At 55.5% G+C, this 5,929-nt stretch overlaps 1 long non-coding RNA gene across 1 annotated transcript; it reads left to right on the top strand.

The window, feature by feature from the left end:
* The first annotated feature begins 1,200 nt into the window (after positions 1-1,200).
* Positions 1,201-2,362, top strand: LOC135421225 (uncharacterized). The gene is made up of 2 exons (XR_010433923.1): positions 1,201-1,597; positions 2,019-2,362. It is a non-coding gene; the product is annotated as an uncharacterized LOC135421225 (long non-coding RNA).
* Positions 2,363-5,929: the final 3,567 nt, after the last annotated feature.

The raw sequence follows: 5,929 nt of genomic DNA, 5'->3' as shown, positions 1-5,929 counted from the left end.
GCCTTTATGTTGAGAGGGTCTAACATTTCATTTACTAGTCGTACTCACTGTGGGAAAACTCCTGTCCTGAAGGAGTCCACCATTTGCCTTTTTTTTCCTAGATGTGGTGGAGCATATCTTTACAAAACTAAAGATTTTGTAAAACAGATGTTGCTCACTGGTTTAGTGCTAGTATTTGAGCTAATTGTGTGAAAATGATTGGGAAATAAGATTGTGTCTTCCATTCAGATGGACAGAGAGTTCTTAAAAATAAATTTCCAAAGGGATTTGTTGAGACTATCCCTGTATCTTCCTGCACCAGTGAAGAGTACTAGTTTGACTTAGTAAGAAAGGCTGAATTGCAGTGCCAAAATCAGTAGCTCTGCTCACCTTGAGTTCTGGCTGTCCAAAGGACAGTTCTCTGCAGGCACAGCTACACAGAGTTTGGCTTCCCGGCGCTGCTGAAAACGTCCTAGAATCCCACCTGACTGGAGGTTGCTTTCCATGCTTAGTCAGAAGTTCTGTGTAACCTGAGTTGAAATGTAAGACCTGCGTAGTGACTTCTGCTCTCTGACTGGGGGACAGGCTGCTGGGTTTGGGTGAGGTTTCTCTTCTCCTGATGTTTTAAATGTTCTCAGAATCCACATGTAAATCTTTGTCTACGGGAGAAAGCTCAAAATAAACAAAAGAGAGAGCAGCTGGAACACTTGTGGAAGGACATGGGCAGCGTGTGTGTGCAGGGCAGCACACTGGCAGGTACCTCCCCAGGAAGATAAAGTTTACTGCAGAAGTTTTCTGAAGAGTTTGCCTCGTGAAGTAGTACAGTGCTTCTTTGTCCTCACAGCAGAAATGTGAAAGCAGCTCCATGTTAGAGGAGCAGGGCTTTAGTTCCTGTGGGATTGGTCACACTCAGCTCGTCCTGTGTCAGTCACAGGTTTGGAAGAAACCCCGCTGTGTAGCTAAAGCAGTGGACCTACTAGAAATAATGAAATACTTTAGAAAAGGCGAAACAGTCAGATCAGAATATGAGAAAGCTCTGCTGTTGGCTGCACTGTTCCTTAGATGAGGCGAGTAGGTGCTGATGGAGTCTGTCCTGTGTCTGGGATCCACAAGCAGCTTTCTGTCCCCTTAGAGCAGGTGTTCATTGCTGGGTTTCTGTGCAGATAGAAACCTTACCTTTAGCAAGCTGCTGTGCTGTGTGTGCCTGCAGGTAAGAAAAGCTGGGAGTGCAGTCCCTCTGCTTTGATTGCTGTGTCCCTTTGGTAGTGATTTTGGAGGGGAATCCCAGAGCCATTTGGTTTGAAGGGGACCTTCAAAGGCCAGCCTGTCTTCCGTGGGCAGGGACACCTTCCACTGTCCCCGGTTGCTCCGAGTCCCGTCCAGCCTGGCCTGGAACACGTGCAGGGATGGGGCAGGCTCAGCTTCCCTGTGCAGTGTGCTCTAATATCTCTCCACTGGCATCCTGAAAAATGTTGTCAGCGTGTTTTGTTGGCCGACGGTAAGCAGGACCTGGGTGAAAAGGACATTCTCTGAGGTGCTGGGAGAAGGAGGACTCGTGCGGGCACCTCCAGAGACAGCGGGAACGGGAGCGTGCTGCGGAGAAGGAAAATTCCAGGGGGTGGGTGCCAAGAAATTTGTCCTTCCCTTGCCCTGTGCTCTGCACTTAGCAATGGGTCAAGTGCAGAAGTTTCCTGGGGACCCTGGGAAATGATGCCGGGTCTGCTAAGAAAAGTGGGGCCAAGGGAGCAGGACCTGGGTCTGCGAGCGTGGGAGAAACAAGGGCCGGGTCATCCTCTGCTTCCAGGAGGGAGGGCAGCAGGAAAGGCCACGGACTAAAGCACTGAAGTGCCGTTTCCCAGGGAGCCCCTGCCCAGCACTGAACTTGCTTGTGCACTTGCTGTCCCTTTGCCAGCGGAGCCGAAGCGTCGGGTGCGGGTGCCGGGGGGATGGAGCTGCCAAGGACAAACTGGGAGGGTGTTTGCGAAGGAAGGGGGGAGAAGGAGCTCTTGATGTGCTTTTTTTACTTCTTCATCCCACAGAATTGCCACGAGAGGAAATACTTCAGAGGGGCTTCCCTCCAGCTAAGCCCTGAATATGCCAGGAGGTTTCAGCCGGGAGGAAAGGAGCTGTGGAAGAAAAGCAGCCTAAAAATAGCCAGCGGGGATCATCAGGTTTTCCAGCCAAGAAGAACAAGGAGAGAGATGAGGGAATCGGGTTCCAATTCCTAATGATTTGGTGGGTGCAGGAATGATTTCTGTGTGTTTTCCAGTCCCTTTTGATTCCTGAGATGATTTTAAAATGATGGCTTTAGCAATCAACTAAATCGGAGATGTTGTTTTTGAGAGGAAATGATGCCAAATAAATGCAGAGTTTTGGGTCAGTTTTTGGGATGATTTGAGTCAGTTTTTGGGGTCAGTTTGGGGTCATTGTTTGGGGTGATTTGGGTCAGTTTTGGGTCAGCTTTTGGGGTGATTGGGGTCAGTTTTGGGTCAGCTTTTGGGATGATTTGGGTCAGGTTTTGGGGTCAGTTTTGGGTCAGCTTTTGGGGTGATTTGGGTCGGTTTGGGGTCAATTTTTGGGGAGCACTGGGTGTTACTGGTGGTTGTTGGGGAGCACTGGGTGTTACTGGGGAGCACTGGGAGAGCAAATGAAAAATAAAGGGAATAAAAAATAACCGAAATAAAAAAGGAAATATAAAATAGAAAAGAAAATTAAAAAAAAAAAAAGGCAAAAAAACTAAAAAGGAAATAAAATGAAAATGAAATAAAAGAGAAAAAAAAACCAAAAAACCCCCTTCTTGGGCACCCCGTTTCCTCTCCTCCCCCCCCCCCCCGAACCGTAAATTGCGGGGTCATCACCCCTCAAATGTGAGAAGGGGACCCCAAAATGTGGGTGAGGGAACCCCAGGGAGCCGAAAAAGTGGAGGGGGAGCCGCAGTAAGAAAGCGAAGCCGGGCGGTCGGGCGGCGGGGTGGGGGGGGAGCCAAGGTGGCGACGCCGGCGCGTGCGCAGTCGTTGGAAAGACGCCGGCGATCACGTGGTAACTGAGGGCAGCCAGGAGAGGGACCGGCGACGCATGCGCGGTGGCTCTCGTGCCGGTGCAGCGCTCCCTGGTCGAGTTAAGGGCCGGTTCCGGCGGCAGGGCGGGACTCGCGGTCTCCCGTCCCTCCCGGGGTGTGTGTGGGGGGAATAACATGAAGATTTTTCGGGGTGAAAGCGCGGAAATTAGCGAGGAGGGACGCTAATTTGGGTAAACCCGGTCCCCGGAAGTAGAGAGCGACCGGAAGTCCTCCAAAGCCCCGGCCCGGAAGTCCGCCAAGCCCACAGTAAAGATGGCGCCGCCAGGACCGGAACGACCACACTAAAGATGGCGGCCCCGGCCCGGAAGTCCGCCAAGCCCACAGTAAAGATGGCGCCACCAGGACCGGAACGACCACACTAAAGATGGCGGCCCCGGCCCGGAAGTCCGCCCCGAGGCCACACTCAAGATGGCGCCGCCAAAACCGGAACTTAGCCGAGGCCACTCTAAAGATGGCGGCGAGAGGCCCCCTCGCTTTAGAGAGGCGTTTATCCTGTTGCCTGACCTCCGCCGCCACCCGGACCCCCGCCCCGCGCCCGCAGCGCCGTCTCGCCGCGCCGCTTCCCGCTGTGGGGACAAGGCGGGGCGCTCGGCGGCGCCGGGCGCGGGCGGCAGGTTCGTGGGCGGCGGCAGGCACCGGCGACGGCAGCCCCCTCTCGGCGCCGCGGAGCGCGGCGGTCGCCGCGAGAAGCCCAGGCACCGCCCCCCTTCCGCTCCGCTCCGCTCCCGCTCCCGCCCCCGTCCCCGCCCCGCTCGGTCCCGCCGTGGCCTGGAGATGCTGTCGGGGCTGCGCCGCCGCCTTCCCCCCCTGGAAGCGACCCACGGCGGCAGATCCGACGGAGATCGTCCCCGGGGTAACCTGGGCGCTGTGGGGGGGCGCGGCGGTGGGGGGGCGCGGCGGGGGGGCGCGGCCGCTCTTCTGCCTCTCCCGCGGCCATCGGCGACCGCAGGCAGGGGAAGCGACAGGCAAGTTTCTCGCCTCTGCGGAGAAACTTGCACCTGCGTGCCGCCGCAGGTCCGGGTTCGGATGTGCCCTGGCATTGCGCCCCCCCCTCCCCCGCGGGGAGGGTCTGCGCTGCCTCGGGGCCCCTGTCTGTGCTGCCGGGAGAGAGAAATCCTTTGGGAAGCTGGGCTGGAAACAGCAACTCTGTGAATTGCTCAGCTTTTCCTAGGCAAGGGCAGGTTTTAGGGAACAAAGGCCCGTACTCGCGAAAGGCGCCGCGGGTCTCGCCAAGGGGTGGGGGGGGGCGCGCGGCTGCGGCGCCGCGCGCGGCTGCAGTGCCGCTCCCGGCCGTGTCCGCCAGGCGGCGACTGTGAGGCCCGGCCCGGCGCTCGGGGGCGCTCTCGCAAGCGACGCCCCCGGGAAAGCGGCGGGGTTTGGGCGCTGCCGGCCTTCCCCCGGAGCGCCCGGGCTGGCCCGGCGCCTGGCAAAACCTCTGAGGGAAAAGGCAAGCAACAACTGCGCTTGTTCTGCCGTTTCTTTAGCCAGGGACTGGAACACAGACAAAATCAAGGGGCTCTTTGACCTGTGCAGGCTCCGAGCATTTTTCAGCCTTCCCTAGCAGGGCATTCTCACCCTCTGAAAAGCTGAAAGGCTTTAACAGCTGGAGACGCGCCTGCAGCTGTGCAGATTAATGTAGTTTCTTTGAGGAAACGAAGGGGAAGTTTTCCTGTTGTGAGCCTAAATACCGAGTCTACTCTGCTTTTTCAATCAGGTGACGAAGCTTATGGAAAAAAAGACCAAAGGCCTCGAGGTGAGTACATTCTACCGAGTTCTGCTTTTCTGGGATCGGTTTGGGAAAATCACGTGAAATTCTAAAAAGCTTCTCTCCGTGTTTTCTAGTTGTTTTTTCAGCCTTGGTCTAAGTTTCCTGTAGAAAAGGGCATAGAATTATTAGAACAGACAAACTAGACCTTCTCGGGAGAGATGGAAGAAAAGGCTGCTGATTGCAGTTCTGCTTTTCTTGTCTTCCCTTCGACTGTCATTTTCTCTCCCCTGCTGTTCAAATAGGCAGCAATTAATTGCTCTGCTGAAGAGTTTGCTGTGCTAAGTGTCTGTCAAATTGACGCCTTCAACTCAAGACAGCACCTGCTCCTTAGTTACAAAAAGTTCCTCCCAGGAAATTTCCAGGCGTGCCCATAAATCTCCTCGCTGTTTGTTTGGGAGAACAGGGTTTTCTCGTCTGTAACAGAATAGTCGTGGCATTTGCTATTGAATGCTGGTGGCAATCTAGTCAGAAGAGGACCCCGTGCTTCACTAATTTTGCCTTTTTGTTGTTGGGGGTGACTTCTTCCCAGGGATGTTCTTCTTGATCCCCCGGGGCAAAGGGAGGTGTCAGCGTCAGGAGCCATCCTAACTGGGGCCCTGGTAGGTCAGTGCTTTTTGTGTGACTGGACGGTGAAGCTGTCTGTGGGAATGACCTGGCTAGTGCTCAGTGTAGTCCTAATTAAGGTGTCTTTTACTCCGTGTTCCCAGGCTCCCTGTTTTCCTTCGGTCGCCGTGGGTGTGCCGGACGCCTCTGGCAGGACTAACCCTGTGGCTTTTATGTCCAACGTGCTGTGCTGTGTGTGCCTGCAGGTAAGAAAAGCTGGGAGTGCAGTCCCTCTGCTTTGATTGCTGTGTCTCTTGGGTAGTGATTTTGGAAGCGGCGCCCGCGCAGAGCGAGGCGTTGGCCGGGCCGGCGCCTGAAGCGCTCGGGGCCGCCGGGCAGGGCAGTGCCCGGCTGGTGGGTGCCTGGCAGAGAGAAGAGCCTGGCCCTGGGAAGGCAGGAGCCTGGTCTCGAGCTGCTCTGGACCGCTGTGGGGATGAGTTTGAAGTTTTGGGATCGCTTGTTTCTGTCCCTACCTTCCCACTGAAAACAATAACTTAAGA

Source organism: Pseudopipra pipra, chromosome 13 (assembly GCF_036250125.1).
Source record: "Pseudopipra pipra isolate bDixPip1 chromosome 13, bDixPip1.hap1, whole genome shotgun sequence".
In the NCBI taxonomy this organism is placed as follows: domain Eukaryota; kingdom Metazoa; phylum Chordata; class Aves; order Passeriformes; family Pipridae; genus Pseudopipra; species Pseudopipra pipra.
The sequence above is the reverse complement of the archived record's forward strand: the minus strand, read 5'-3'. Positions and strand labels throughout refer to the sequence as shown.